This window comes from Hypanus sabinus, unplaced genomic scaffold (assembly GCF_030144855.1).
Source record: "Hypanus sabinus isolate sHypSab1 unplaced genomic scaffold, sHypSab1.hap1 scaffold_550, whole genome shotgun sequence".
Classification (NCBI taxonomy): domain Eukaryota; kingdom Metazoa; phylum Chordata; class Chondrichthyes; order Myliobatiformes; family Dasyatidae; genus Hypanus; species Hypanus sabinus.
Window position 1 is genome coordinate 95,414 of NW_026781411.1, and position 16,849 is coordinate 112,262.

Below are 16,849 nucleotides of genomic sequence, written 5' to 3' on the forward strand. Positions count from 1 at the left end.
CAGACGCGCGGCATCTGCGGTTAAATGGGAGGGGCAAACGGGATTACGTGTCGGGATTGGTGACACCCCCCGCCCCCCCCCCCACCCCCAGGCAGAGACTCCAACTACTCATTAGTCTGTGGAAAGAAGCAAACTTGCCGCTCACATCTCCTCTCACCTTAAATTTATTAGACATTTCAACCCCCAGGAAAAATATATCGTCTGTCCACTCTATCTATTCCTCTCGTAATCTTATAAACGTCAATCCAGTCTCACCCCAGCCTGCGCCGCTCTGGAGAAAACAACACGTTTGTCCAGCCTCTCGTTATAGCTCATGCCCTCTAATCCAGGCAGTGTCCTGGTAAACCTCTTCTGCGCCCTCTCCAAAGCCCCGACATCCTTCCGAGAATGGGGGAGACCAGAACTGTATGAAACACTCCAGATGTGGTCTAACTGGTTTTATAAAACTGTGTTAGGAGATGCAACGTTTTAGAAACGAACCAGCAGCAATACAGTTTACAGCGGAGTCTGGTTTTGATGTTAAAACCATTCTCTTTATTAGTGTATAGTAACTTAATGAAATAAAGGAAAGTTGACAGTGTTAAGTGTATATATGTGTAAATGTAATTCCCAGACTATCGAGCCTGAGGGGACAAAGCTTAGATTCCTGAGATGGTAAAGTAAGAATGTTCAGTAATACACGGAATGATGGGACAGAGATATTTGTGATCCAGGGTGAAACGTAGAGAAAAGGCCATTACTTCAAAATAATCGCCGTCGAAGTTCTTATCCGTTGAATCCGTCCACATACGAGTTATCAGCGAAAGTGACCTGTCACAGGAATACCGTTTTCCAGGGGTTGCCACACAACATGCCCAGGCAAGGGTTAACACAAGATATTCCATAACCCACTCCTATTGATTATACGAAGTGACAGTCACAGACGTTCGTTGTGGTTCCGTGTACCGATGATCAACCCACTCTTGTGGGCAGAGGAGAGTTCCAATCCTCAGCTGCGACTAACTGAAGCGATCAGCTTTTCCAGTCTCTCTCTCTCTCTCTTTAGACTGGCCGACTGCCTGTCTGCAGATCGCTCTCTCTCTCTCTCTTTTATGGTTCAGTCCACAGTCAGCGCTGTCAGCCTGTGACTGACGTCATAGTCCCGCCTCCTTGGGGTCTGAGATCCCTCTGATCATCGACACTGTTCAGGGTTTTGCATTTAACAGTGTAGTGTCTCATACATTCGACCTACCGAGCTGCCAAGATGATCATCACTAATCAAATCTCACTGAGATTTCTCAGGTCCTGTTGAATTTATTGACAAGTGCACCAATACGGGAAGGTACAGGTACAGAGAAACATTGACTTATGGCAGCATCACAGGCAAATACATTCAGATAACACACGGAACATAAGTTATACGATTCTCTGTCAGTAACAATCTGTAAATATGTTTTAAGTCATTAGCGATGTATAAAATACATTGTGTCATGACAAATATTAAAATGTGCATTTTGTCTCAATAACAGACATGGAAATGTTGAATTTGGTCCCTGACTCCATTCCTCCTGTAATCCACAACCAGCTCCTTTGTTTTTGTCATAATGAGGGAGAGATTGTTTTCTTGACACCACTGTGTCGGGGTGATGACTTCTTCTCTGTCGGCTGCCTCGTTATTATGTGAGATTAGGCCAGTCAGTGTAGTGCCGTCAGCAAATTTAGTTAGCAGATTGGAGCTGTGGGTGGCGACACAACTCATGGTTGCACAGAGTAAAGGAGGGAGGAAGAAGACAACCCTGTGGGGTATGTGTGCTGAGGGTCAGAGAGAGAGAGAGAGAGAGGTGAGAGAGCCCACACTTACCACCTGCCGGCTATCTGACAGGAAATCCAGGATCCAGCTACACAAGGCAGGGTGAAGGCCGAGGTCTCTGAGCTTCTTGTCGATACTTCACGCCTTGGTATGGCTACTGCTCTGCCCATGACTGCAAGGAACTGCAGAGAACTTTGGAGAGCAGTGAACATCAGAGAAACAAGCCTCCACTCCATGGACTCTCCCTACACTCCCCCTCCCTCGGAAAAGCTGGCCACGTACTCAAAGACCCTCACAACCTGGACATCCTCGCTGCAAATCCGCTCCCACATCGGGGAAGAGATACAAAAGCCTTAAAGCGCGAACCACCAGGCTCAAGGACGGTTTCCTGTCTGTGGTTATAAGCCAAATGAATGATAAAATGGACTCGGCCTCACAATGTAACTCGACGTGACCCTGCACCATATGTCTATCTGTACTGCACTTTCTCTGCAGCTATAATGCTTTGTTACATTGTTGTCTTGTCATTTTCATTTTTCATTTTTAGAATTTTTTTTACTAGTACATAATCTTCTACAGCTACAGAATGAAACAAGACTTCAATAGATTAATATGTATATAATTAATAAAGTTGAAGGAAAAAACTAATAGTAAAATATAAAAATGGAAAATATATATAGGAAAAGGAAGGAAATAAAGAACCCCATCTAACTAGGGGTGAACCCACTAACAACAAAAAAGGGAAAAACCCATTAGGAATCAACCCCCCGGAGCAAAACGTTTAACCATCATCTAAATATAAAAATAGAATCATCAACCGCCATTTCATATTTATAATAAAATAAAATTGGAAGGAAACCATATAGCATATTACAAATTAAATGATAATATTTGGCAAAGAACTCTATCTTCTCTCAAAATCGAATCGAGGATCAAAAGTTCTCCTTTTTTTTTCAAACTAAGACATAAGATTCCTTGAGAAAACCATTCAATTAATGCAAGGGAAGAAGTATCTTTGTATCTTAATAAAATAGCTCTTCTTGTCAATAGTGTAACAAATGCAATTACATGTTGATCTGAAGATGAAATACCCTGAATATGATGTGGAACTATACCAAATAGAACAGTCAACCAAATTCTTTTTCAGAGCTTTAGATCTTGTTGGAAATAAAGACTTCCAAAACGATTTTAATGATGAACATGCCAGAACATATGTGACAAAGTAGCTACTTCAGTTATATATATATCACAGCATTTGTCTATACTAGGAAATATTTTAGATAGTCTCTCCTTTGTTAAATAATAACGGTGAACAATTTTAAATTGAATTAAACAATGGAATATAGAAGAACAATTTCCGTTTTTCAAAACTCGAAGCCAATCTTCATTAACAAAGATCATATGAAGTTCTCTCTCCCAATCTTGTTTAATCTTTAGTGATATGTTCTCATTTGTAACAAAAATAAGTTATACATTCTGCCAATGGAAACTTTCTCTAAGGGATTCAATTTCAAAATGGTATCTAACAAATCAGATTCTTGTAAATATGGAAACTTAGGTAAGCATTGTTGTAAAAAATGTCGAAACTGAACATATTCCAAAAAATGTGTATGAGCGAGAGAAATTTTGTCAATTAGCCCTTCAAAGGTCATCAATCGATCATCACAAAATAAATCTCTAAAAGAATGGATCCCTTTATTGTTCCATAGGAGAAAAATGGGGTCAGTTGTTGAAGGTTTAAATGAAAAGTTTCGATATAAAAAACTAGACAACTAAATTGTTTCAAATTTAAAAAATTACGAAACTGAACCCAAATCCGTAGGAATAGTTTAATAACCGGGTAAAGATTTAAATTTGGAATTTTGGAGAGCTGTAAAGGTAATGGAGCTGCTAATATTGAAGTTAAATGAAATTGTTTAACAGCTTTTAATTCCAAATCAACCCATAATGATTTTTGTTTCTTATCAAGCCAATATAACCAAAAACATAAATGTCTAATATTCACAGCCCAATAATACAGTCTTAAATTAGGAAGTGCAAGTCCACCATCTTGTTTAGATCTTTGTAAATGATACTTATTAATTCTTGGTCTCTTATTGTTCCAAATAAAGGAAGAAATAAGAGAGTCAATTTGATCGAAAAAAAAATTAGTTAAAATGATAGGTATACCAAACAAGGCAGTAAGGGGATTTGGGTCAAATTGGACCCAAAAAAGTTGTAAAAAGGTATGGAATACTTCCCGCCAAATCTTTTCAATTGTAGGGCCAAACCAAATGATATGAATTAAAGAGGCATCAGCAGAGTTGCATTTATTACAAAGTGGAGAAACATTCGGATAAAAACTGGAGAGCTTCTGTTCAGAATCGTAAGCTCTATGAACCACTTTAAATTGTAGAAGAGAATGACGAGCACAGAAAGATGATTTATTAACCCGTTTAAGAATTTTATTCCATCTATCATCAGAAATCTGACAATTTACGTCATCCACCCAAGCTCTTTTTATTTTATCAAAGAAGTCTTGTCTAGACTCAATCAACAAGTTATAGATACCGGTAATAGAACCATTTACAAAGGTGTCCTGGTAAACCTCTTCTGCGCCCTCTCCAAAGCCCCGACATCCTTCCGAGAATGGGGGCGGCCAGAACTGTATGAAACACTCCAGATGTGGTCTAACTAGTTTTATAAAACTGTGTTACGAACTGTGACGTTGTAGAAACGAACCACCAGCAATAGAGTTCACGCTGCAGTCTGGTTTTGATGTTAAACCCATTCTCTTTATTAGTATCTACTTATAACATAGTAATTTAACGAAATAAAGCAAAGTTAGCAGTGTTATAGATGTGTAAATATAACTCCCAGACTATCGAGCCTGAGGGAACAAAGCTTGAGTCTTGAGATGGTAAAGTAGGAAAGTTCAGTAATCCACGGAATAAATGATGGGAGAGAGATATTTGTGATCCAGGGTGAAACGTAGAGAAAAGGCCATTACTTCAAAATAATCGCCGTCGAAGTTCTTATCCGTTGAATCCGTCCACATACGAGTTATCAGCGAAAGTGACCTGTCACAGGAATACCGTTTTCCAGGGGTTGCCACACAACATGCCCAGGCAAGGGTTAACACAAGATATTCCATAACCCACTCCTATTGATTATACGAAGTGACAGTCACAGACGTTCGTTGTGGTTCCGTGTACCGATGATCAACCCACTCTTGTGGGCAGAGGAGAGTTCCAATCCTCAGCTGCGACTAACTGAAGCGATCAGCTTTTCCAGTCTCTCTCTCTCTCTCTTTAGACTGGCCGACTGCCTGTCTGCAGATCGCTCTCTCTCTCTCTCTTTTATGGTTCAGTCCACAGTCAGCGCTGTCAGCCTGTGACTGACGTCATAGTCCCGCCTCCTTGGGGTCTGAGATCCCTCTGATCATCGACACTGTTCAGGGTTTTGCATTTAACAGTGTAGTGTCTCATACATTCGACCTACCGAGCTGCCAAGATGATCATCACTAATCAAATCTCACTGAGATTTCTCAGGTCCTGTTGAATTTATTGACAAGTGCACCAATACGGGAAGGTACAGGTACAGAGAAACATTGACTGATGGCAGCATCACAGGCAAATACATTCAGATAACACACGGAACATAAGTTATACGATTCTCTGTCAGTAACAATCTGTAAATATGTTTTAAGTCATTAGCGATGTATAAAATACATTGTGTCATGACAAATATTAAAATGTGCATTTTGTCTCAATAACAGACATGGAAATGTTGAATTTGGTCCCTGACTCCATTCCTCCTGTAATCCACAACCAGCTCCTTTGTTTTTGTCATAATGAGGGAGAGATTGTTTTCTTGACACCACTGTGTCGGGGTGATGACTTCTTCTCTGTCGGCTGCCTCGTTATTATGTGAGATTAGGCCAGTCAGTGTAGTGCCGTCAGCAAATTTAGTTAGCAGATTGGAGCTGTGGGTGGCGACACAACTCATGGTTGCACAGAGTAAAGGAGGGAGGAAGAAGACAACCCTGTGGGGTATGTGTGCTGAGGGTCAGAGAGAGAGAGAGAGAGAGGTGAGAGAGCCCACACTTACCACCTGCCGGCTATCTGACAGGAAATCCAGGATCCAGCTACACAAGGCAGGGTGAAGGCCGAGGTCTCTGAGCTTCTTGTCGATACTTCACGCCTTGGTATGGCTACTGCTCTGCCCATGACTGCAAGGAACTGCAGAGAACTTTGGAGAGCAGTGAACATCAGAGAAACAAGCCTCCACTCCATGGACTCTCCCTACACTCCCCCTCCCTCGGAAAAGCTGGCCACGTACTCAAAGACCCTCACAACCTGGACATCCTCGCTGCAAATCCGCTCCCACATCGGGGAAGAGATACAAAAGCCTTAAAGCGCGAACCACCAGGCTCAAGGACGGTTTCCTGTCTGTGGTTATAAGCCAAATGAATGATAAAATGGACTCGGCCTCACAATGTAACTCGACGTGACCCTGCACCATATGTCTATCTGTACTGCACTTTCTCTGCAGCTATAATGCTTTGTTACATTGTTGTCTTGTCATTTTCATTTTTCATTTTTAGAATTTTTTTTACTAGTACATAATCTTCTACAGCTACAGAATGAAACAAGACTTCAATAGATTAATATGTATATAATTAATAAAGTTGAAGGAAAAAACTAATAGTAAAATATAAAAATGGAAAATATATATAGGAAAAGGAAGGAAATAAAGAACCCCATCTAACTAGGGGTGAACCCACTAACAACAAAAAAGGGAAAAACCCATTAGGAATCAACCCCCCGGAGCAAAACGTTTAACCATCATCTAAATATAAAAATAGAATCATCAACCGCCATTTCATATTTATAATAAAATAAAATTGGAAGGAAACCATATAGCATATTACAAATTAAATGATAATATTTGGCAAAGAACTCTATCTTCTCTCAAAATCGAATCGAGGATCAAAAGTTCTCCTTTTTTTTTCAAACTAAGACATAAGATTCCTTGAGAAAACCATTCAATTAATGCAAGGGAAGAAGTATCTTTGTATCTTAATAAAATAGCTCTTCTTGTCAATAGTGTAACAAATGCAATTACATGTTGATCTGAAGATGAAATACCCTGAATATGATGTGGAACTATACCAAATAGAACAGTCAACCAAATTCTTTTTCAGAGCTTTAGATCTTGTTGGAAATAAAGACTTCCAAAACGATTTTAATGATGAACATGCCAGAACATATGTGACAAAGTAGCTACTTCAGTTATATATATATCACAGCATTTGTCTATACTAGGAAATATTTTAGATAGTCTCTCCTTTGTTAAATAATAACGGTGAACAATTTTAAATTGAATTAAACAATGGAATATAGAAGAACAATTTCCGTTTTTCAAAACTCGAAGCCAATCTTCATTAACAAAGATCATATGAAGTTCTCTCTCCCAATCTTGTTTAATCTTTAGTGATATGTTCTCATTTGTAACAAAAATAAGTTATACATTCTGCCAATGGAAACTTTCTCTAAGGGATTCAATTTCAAAATGGTATCTAACAAATCAGATTCTTGTAAATATGGAAACTTAGGTAAGCATTGTTGTAAAAAATGTCGAAACTGAACATATTCCAAAAAATGTGTATGAGCGAGAGAAATTTTGTCAATTAGCCCTTCAAAGGTCATCAATCGATCATCACAAAATAAATCTCTAAAAGAATGGATCCCTTTATTGTTCCATAGGAGAAAAATGGGGTCAGTTGTTGAAGGTTTAAATGAAAAGTTTCGATATAAAAAACTAGACAACTAAATTGTTTCAAATTTAAAAAATTACGAAACTGAACCCAAATCCGTAGGAATAGTTTAATAACCGGGTAAAGATTTAAATTTGGAATTTTGGAGAGCTGTAAAGGTAATGGAGCTGCTAATATTGAAGTTAAATGAAATTGTTTAACAGCTTTTAATTCCAAATCAACCCATAATGATTTTTGTTTCTTATCAAGCCAATATAACCAAAAACATAAATGTCTAATATTCACAGCCCAATAATACAGTCTTAAATTAGGAAGTGCAAGTCCACCATCTTGTTTAGATCTTTGTAAATGATACTTATTAATTCTTGGTCTCTTATTGTTCCAAATAAAGGAAGAAATAAGAGAGTCAATTTGATCGAAAAAAAAATTAGTTAAAATGATAGGTATACCAAACAAGGCAGTAAGGGGATTTGGGTCAAATTGGACCCAAAAAAGTTGTAAAAAGGTATGGAATACTTCCCGCCAAATCTTTTCAATTGTAGGGCCAAACCAAATGATATGAATTAAAGAGGCATCAGCAGAGTTGCATTTATTACAAAGTGGAGAAACATTCGGATAAAAACTGGAGAGCTTCTGTTCAGAATCGTAAGCTCTATGAACCACTTTAAATTGTAGAAGAGAATGACGAGCACAGAAAGATGATTTATTAACCCGTTTAAGAATTTTATTCCATCTATCATCAGAAATCTGACAATTTACGTCATCCACCCAAGCTCTTTTTATTTTATCAAAGAAGTCTTGTCTAGACTCAATCAACAAGTTATAGATACCGGTAATAGAACCATTTACAAAGGTGTCCTGGTAAACCTCTTCTGCGCCCTCTCCAAAGCCCCGACATCCTTCCGAGAATGGGGGCGGCCAGAACTGTATGAAACACTCCAGATGTGGTCTAACTAGTTTTATAAAACTGTGTTACGAACTGTGACGTTGTAGAAACGAACCACCAGCAATAGAGTTCACGCTGCAGTCTGGTTTTGATGTTAAACCCATTCTCTTTATTAGTATCTACTTATAACATAGTAATTTAACGAAATAAAGCAAAGTTAGCAGTGTTATAGATGTGTAAATATAACTCCCAGACTATCGAGCCTGAGGGAACAAAGCTTGAGTCTTGAGATGGTAAAGTAGGAAAGTTCAGTAATCCACGGAATAAATGATGGGAGAGAGATATTTGTGATCCAGGGTGAAACGTAGAGAAAAGGCCATTACTTCAAAATAATCGCCGTCGAAGTTCTTATCCGTTGAATCCGTCCACATACGAGTTATCAGCGAAAGTGACCTGTCACAGGAATACCGTTTTCCAGGGGTTGCCACACAACATGCCCAGGCAAGGGTTAACACAAGATATTCCATAACCCACTCCTATTGATTATACGAAGTGACAGTCATAGACGTTCGTTGTGGTTCCGTGTACCGATGATCAACCCACTCTTGTGGGCAGAGGAGAGTTCCAATCCTCAGCTGCGACTAACTGAAGCGATCAGCTTTTCCAGTCTCTCTCTCTCTCTCTTTAGACTGGCCGACTGCCTGTCTGCAGATCGCTCTCTCTCTCTCTCTTTTATGGTTCAGTCCACAGTCAGCGCTGTCAGCCTGTGACTGACGTCATAGTCCCGCCTCCTTGGGGTCTGAGATCCCTCTGATCATCGACACTGTTCAGGGTTTTGCATTTAACAGTGTAGTGTCTCATACATTCGACCTACCGAGCTGCCAAGATGATCATCACTAATCAAATCTCACTGAGATTTCTCAGGTCCTGTTGAATTTATTGACAAGTGCACCAATACGGGAAGGTACAGGTACAGAGAAACATTGACTTATGGCAGCATCACAGGCAAATACATTCAGATAACACACGGAACATAAGTTATACGATTCTCTGTCAGTAACAATCTGTAAATATGTTTTAAGTCATTAGCGATGTATAAAATACATTGTGTCATGACAAATATTAAAATGTGCATTTTGTCTCAATAACAGACATGGAAATGTTGAATTTGGTCCCTGACTCCATTCCTCCTGTAATCCACAACCAGCTCCTTTGTTTTTGTCATAATGAGGGAGAGATTGTTTTCTTGACACCACTGTGTCGGGGTGATGACTTCTTCTCTGTCGGCTGCCTCGTTATTATGTGAGATTAGGCCAGTCAGTGTAGTGCCGTCAGCAAATTTAGTTAGCAGATTGGAGCTGTGGGTGGCGACACAACTCATGGTTGCACAGAGTAAAGGAGGGAGGAAGAAGACAACCCTGTGGGGTATGTGTGCTGAGGGTCAGAGAGAGAGAGAGAGAGAGGTGAGAGAGCCCACACTTACCACTTGCCGGCTATCTGACAGGAAATCCAGGATCCAGCTACACAAGGCAGGGTGAAGGCCGAGGTCTCTGAGCTTCTTGTCGATACTTCACGCCTTGGTATGGCTACTGCTCTGCCCATGACTGCAAGGAACTGCAGAGAACTTTGGAGAGCAGTGAACATCAGAGAAACAAGCCTCCACTCCATGGACTCTCCCTACACTCCCCCTCCCTCGGAAAAGCTGGCCACGTACTCAAAGACCCTCACAACCTGGACATCCTCGCTGCAAATCCGCTCCCACATCGGGGAAGAGATACAAAAGCCTTAAAGCGCGAACCACCAGGCTCAAGGACGGTTTCCTGTCTGTGGTTATAAGCCAAATGAATGATAAAATGGACTCGGCCTCACAATGTAACTCGACGTGACCCTGCACCATATGTCTATCTGTACTGCACTTTCTCTGCAGCTATAATGCTTTGTTACATTGTTGTCTTGTCATTTTCATTTTTCATTTTTAGAATTTTTTTTACTAGTACATAATCTTCTACAGCTACAGAATGAAACAAGACTTCAATAGATTAATATGTATATAATTAATAAAGTTGAAGGAAAAAACTAATAGTAAAATATAAAAATGGAAAATATATATAGGAAAAGGAAGGAAATAAAGAACCCCATCTAACTAGGGGTGAACCCACTAACAACAAAAAAGGGAAAAACCCATTAGGAATCAACCCCCCGGAGCAAAACGTTTAACCATCATCTAAATATAAAAATAGAATCATCAACCGCCATTTCATATTTATAATAAAATAAAATTGGAAGGAAACCATATAGCATATTACAAATTAAATGATAATATTTGGCAAAGAACTCTATCTTCTCTCAAAATCGAATCGAGGATCAAAAGTTCTCCTTTTTTTTTCAAACTAAGACATAAGATTCCTTGAGAAAACCATTCAATTAATGCAAGGGAAGAAGTATCTTTGTATCTTAATAAAATAGCTCTTCTTGTCAATAGTGTAACAAATGCAATTACATGTTGATCTGAAGATGAAATACCCTGAATATGATGTGGAACTATACCAAATAGAACAGTCAACCAAATTCTTTTTCAGAGCTTTAGATCTTGTTGGAAATAAAGACTTCCAAAACGATTTTAATGATGAACATGCCAGAACATATGTGACAAAGTAGCTACTTCAGTTATATATATATCACAGCATTTGTCTATACTAGGAAATATTTTAGATAGTCTCTCCTTTGTTAAATAATAACGGTGAACAATTTTAAATTGAATTAAACAATGGAATATAGAAGAACAATTTCCGTTTTTCAAAACTCGAAGCCAATCTTCATTAACAAAGATCATATGAAGTTCTCTCTCCCAATCTTGTTTAATCTTTAGTGATATGTTCTCATTTGTAACAAAAATAAGTTATACATTCTGCCAATGGAAACTTTCTCTAAGGGATTCAATTTCAAAATGGTATCTAACAAATCAGATTCTTGTAAATATGGAAACTTAGGTAAGCATTGTTGTAAAAAATGTCGAAACTGAACATATTCCAAAAAATGTGTATGAGCGAGAGAAATTTTGTCAATTAGCCCTTCAAAGGTCATCAATCGATCATCACAAAATAAATCTCTAAAAGAATGGATCCCTTTATTGTTCCATAGGAGAAAAATGGGGTCAGTTGTTGAAGGTTTAAATGAAAAGTTTCGATATAAAAAACTAGACAACTAAATTGTTTCAAATTTAAAAAATTACGAAACTGAACCCAAATCCGTAGGAATAGTTTAATAACCGGGTAAAGATTTAAATTTGGAATTTTGGAGAGCTGTAAAGGTAATGGAGCTGCTAATATTGAAGTTAAATGAAATTGTTTAACAGCTTTTAATTCCAAATCAACCCATAATGATTTTTGTTTCTTATCAAGCCAATATAACCAAAAACATAAATGTCTAATATTCACAGCCCAATAATACAGTCTTAAATTAGGAAGTGCAAGTCCACCATCTTGTTTAGATCTTTGTAAATGATACTTATTAATTCTTGGTCTCTTATTGTTCCAAATAAAGGAAGAAATAAGAGAGTCAATTTGATCGAAAAAAAAATTAGTTAAAATGATAGGTATACCAAACAAGGCAGTAAGGGGATTTGGGTCAAATTGGACCCAAAAAAGTTGTAAAAAGGTATGGAATACTTCCCGCCAAATCTTTTCAATTGTAGGGCCAAACCAAATGATATGAATTAAAGAGGCATCAGCAGAGTTGCATTTATTACAAAGTGGAGAAACATTCGGATAAAAACTGGAGAGCTTCTGTTCAGAATCGTAAGCTCTATGAACCACTTTAAATTGTAGAAGAGAATGACGAGCACAGAAAGATGATTTATTAACCCGTTTAAGAATTTTATTCCATCTATCATCAGAAATCTGACAATTTACGTCATCCACCCAAGCTCTTTTTATTTTATCAAAGAAGTCTTGTCTAGACTCAATCAACAAGTTATAGATACCGGTAATAGAACCATTTACAAAGGTGTCCTGGTAAACCTCTTCTGCGCCCTCTCCAAAGCCCCGACATCCTTCCGAGAATGGGGGCGGCCAGAACTGTATGAAACACTCCAGATGTGGTCTAACTAGTTTTATAAAACTGTGTTACGAACTGTGACGTTGTAGAAACGAACCACCAGCAATAGAGTTCACGCTGCAGTCTGGTTTTGATGTTAAACCCATTCTCTTTATTAGTATCTACTTATAACATAGTAATTTAACGAAATAAAGCAAAGTTAGCAGTGTTATAGATGTGTAAATATAACTCCCAGACTATCGAGCCTGAGGGAACAAAGCTTGAGTCTTGAGATGGTAAAGTAGGAAAGTTCAGTAATCCACGGAATAAATGATGGGAGAGAGATATTTGTAATCCAGGGTGAAACGTAGAGAAAAGGCGGTTACTTCAAAATAACCGTCGACGAAGTTCTTATCCGTTGAATCCGTCCATACGAGTTATCAGCGAAAGTGACCTGTCACAGGAATACCTTCTTCCAGAGGTTGCCACACAACATGCCCAGGCAAGGGTTAACACAAGATATTCCACAATCCACTCCTATGGATTATACGAAGTGACAGCCACACACATTCGTTGTGTTTCCGTGTACCGATGATCAACCCACTCTTGCGGGCAGAGGAGAGTTCCAAACCTCAGCTGCGACTAACTGAAGCGATCAGCTTTTCCAGTCTCTCTCTCTCTCTCTTTAGACTGGCCGACTGCCTGGCTGCAGATCGATCTCTCTCTCTCTCTCTCTCTCTCTCTCTCTCTCTCTCTTTAGACTGGCCGACTGCCTGTCTGCAGATCGCTCTCTCTCTCTCTCTCTTATGGTTCAGTCCTCAGTCAGCGCTGTCAGCCTGTGACTGACGTCATAGTCCCGCCTCCTCACGCCGGCGCTCTTAAAGAAACAGTCACAGTACGACCGCAGGCTCGGAAGAGGCGCAACACAACTTCCCGACTTCTGAACTCAATGCTTCAACTAATACAGACAACCATGCCATTTGCCTTCTTAACCACCCGATCAATCTGTGCAGTCTCTTTCAGGGAGCGATGCACTTGGAGTCTAAGATCCCTCTGATCATCAACACTGTTCAGGGTTTTGCATTTAACAGTGTACTGTCGCATACATTCGACCTACCGAGCTGCCAAGATGATCATCACTAATCAAATCTCACTGAGATTTCTCAGGTTCTGTTGAATTTATTGCCAAGTGCACACGTACGGGAAGGTACAGGAACAGAGAAACACTGACTTGTGGCAGCATCACAGGCAAGTATATTCAGATAACACACGGAACACGAATTATACGATTCTCTGTCAGTAACAATCTATAAACATGTTTTACGTCATTAACAATATTTAAAATACATTGTGTCATGATCAATATTAAAATGTGCATTTTGTGTCAATAACAGACTTGGAAATGTTGAGTTTGGTCCCTGTCTCCATTCCTCCTGTAATCCACAACCAGCTCCTTTGTTTTTGTCACAATGAGGGAGAGGTTGTTTTCTTGACACCACTGTGTCGGGGTGATGACTTCTTCTCTGTAGGCTGCCTCGTTATTATTTGGGATTAGGCCGGTCAGTGTAGTGCCGTCAGCAAATCTAATTCGCAGATTGGAACCCGGCACTGCAGCCCCACAGTGCACTATGTACTGATTGCAAAGCTACGAAATTGCATGTGAATAGCCTCCCCTCCCCCAACTCCACTCTTTCTGCGTCACCAGCAGACTGGGGCATCTCACATCTCGCTGCCTCCGCCAGGACATTAAACTGTGAACAACTGTGGTCAGGGACTGATCTCTGGGGAACTCCAAACGCTACCTCCTTCCAATGTGAAAACGACCCACTCATCCAGACACACACTTCCGGCAGTTTATCGATCTCCAACGAAAAAGCCTAATCACCTACTCCTGATGTTCAATACCATTGCTGACTCTGAGTTTACCACCGTCAAATGCCGGGAGGGACATAATAATCAGAAAGTCTCTAGTCACAGCCGTGTAAATACAATGTGATCTCAGTGGGTGTGTGGCGCATGCTCAGAACGCGAAGGAGACAGACAAACTGAGCCAAGTCACAGACTGATGAAGGGGAGGAATGATCCATTTTGATACAGAGAGGGAAGCGGAGAATTTGATATTGTGCCTGATGCCGGAACTGTAGCCTGTTAGAAGATGAAGTCTTGTTCCTCCAACTTGTTCTGAGTTGTGACAGTTTTTTTCAGAAGCCACCATGGAGAGTAAAATTAACTGAGTTGAAGTGTTGTCCTTCACCCTCCAACGTGCTTTGTAAGCTTTTAACAGTGTAGAAAAGGCAAAGGATTTGTCTATGGGAATCACAAACACAACAACACGTTAGTTCCGCTGTATCTGTCAGTTCACCAGCGCTTGAAAGCCGCCGATTCTTGAATGTGGAGGCGGAGATGCTGGAGAAGACAGCGCCCCACTCGCGACAAGGAGAGCCCGATCACGTGTCCATGTCCGTGAACTGATTGGATACATCGCCATGACGTTATAGCACTGTGACCTCATTCACTGGCTCTCATTTTGGAAGGGATTCAGTCGGCCATCGCAGATACACTAACAGCTTCGCACTGGGAAGCGGCCGTTCACCTGCTCCGTGTGTGTGAAGAGACTCATTCAGTTAATCCACCTTGTGATGCTCCGGTGAGTTCGCAATAAATAGAGGCCACATTTCTGTCCGGAGTGAGCAAAGAGTTTTACTCAATCATCCCAGCTGCTGCAACACCAGCAACTTCACATCAGGGAGGAAGTTCAAATCAGCTTCGTGTTAAATGTTTAACCATCACGGTGACTGAAGGCAGCTGCGGGTTCATGAGGGACTGTTACTGTCAGATTCTGCAGTTCTTGCGGCTGCTCATCGCACCCAGGACTGAACCCTGGTCACTGAGCATTGGAGGAGTCCGTTCTGCTGATGTTAGCCTTAAACTAGACTGGTGTTTAATATTGTGGAGCTGTGAAAGATAAATCAGTTTGTATCAAATCCCGTGTCTCACTTGAGAGACCACTCGGCCCAGCTGGTCCCTGTCCATTTTTCTGTTCCATATCAGTATATGAAAATCTATCCCTGCCGTTCCCCTCTCACCCTCCCTGAGATGACAGATTGCAACTAGTCACTACTCCGTGGGATAGGAGATTTCCCTTGAATTTCACAGAAACATAGAAATCTACAACATATTACTGATGCTTTGGCCCACAATATCGTACCGACCATGTAACTTAGTCTCTTAACTGTCTAGAATTACCCTACCGCATAGCCACCTATTTCCTAAGCTCCATGTACCTATCTAAGCGTCTCTTAAAAGATCCTATTTTATCCGCCTCTACCGACGCTGGCGGTACATTCCACACAGACATCACTCTCTGTTTAAAAAAAAACTTGGCTCTGACGCCTCCCCTGTACCTACCTCCAAGCAGCTTAAACCTATTCCCCCTCGTGTTAGCCGTTTATGCCCTGGGGAAAAAGCCTCTGACTATCTACACGACCAATGCCTCTCATCATCTTATACACCTGCATGAATTTCCTGCATGATTGTCTCCGGGCTGAACAAGACGATGAGCTCACTGTGGTTGTGACGTTGTTCAGGGCTCCGGACGAAGATGGTTAAACTCCTTCTTCCCCACTCTTTTCAATGTTTTAGGTCATTCTCACTAATTTCAAAGGTCTTCGCTTCGAACTGCTGGGTTGTTACAATGCACCTCTGAAGTCTGACAGCAGACTAGCGAGTGAATGGAGCAGAGTCTGAAACCAATTTGCCAGTCAGGGATTTGGGGCTCCAGAAAGAGATGGGGCCTGGAGTTTACAAGGAGGAGGAAGAAGACAAACCAAACCTGCAGGATGTGGCTACAAATGAAAGATCAGACACATTTGGAAACTGCTTGATTGAAAAAAAAGTGGTCAATTTCTGCAAAATACTGGAGGAAATCAACATATCAGGCAGAAAATGTGGAGAGGAATAAATAGACAACGTTTAGGCCGAGCCCTTCAGCATGCCTAGACTGTGGACTCCTCTGCTTAGTTGCTGCCTGAACTGCACAGTTCCTCCAGCATTGTGGGTTTGTGTGTGTGTGTCTGTATTTCTAGCAACTGCAGAATCGTTTGTGTTTTATATCTTCATTTGTAAGAGGGTTGTACTTCGGTATTAGATAAACAGAATGCCTGTTGATATTGTTTTTGGGAGCCGCTTTCTACGTTAAAAGAGCTGCTGAGTTTTCTACACAGAAAAAACCCTGAGGTGTGGACATAAAACCGGTGCTTGCAGGAACTTTTTATGGCACCGTGATTACCCATAAAACAGTGCGTTTAAAATTTCTCTGCCTCTGAACCAGCAATCAAATGCGCAGGCGTCAAGGTTGTTGACGTATTCAGATCGCATGCGC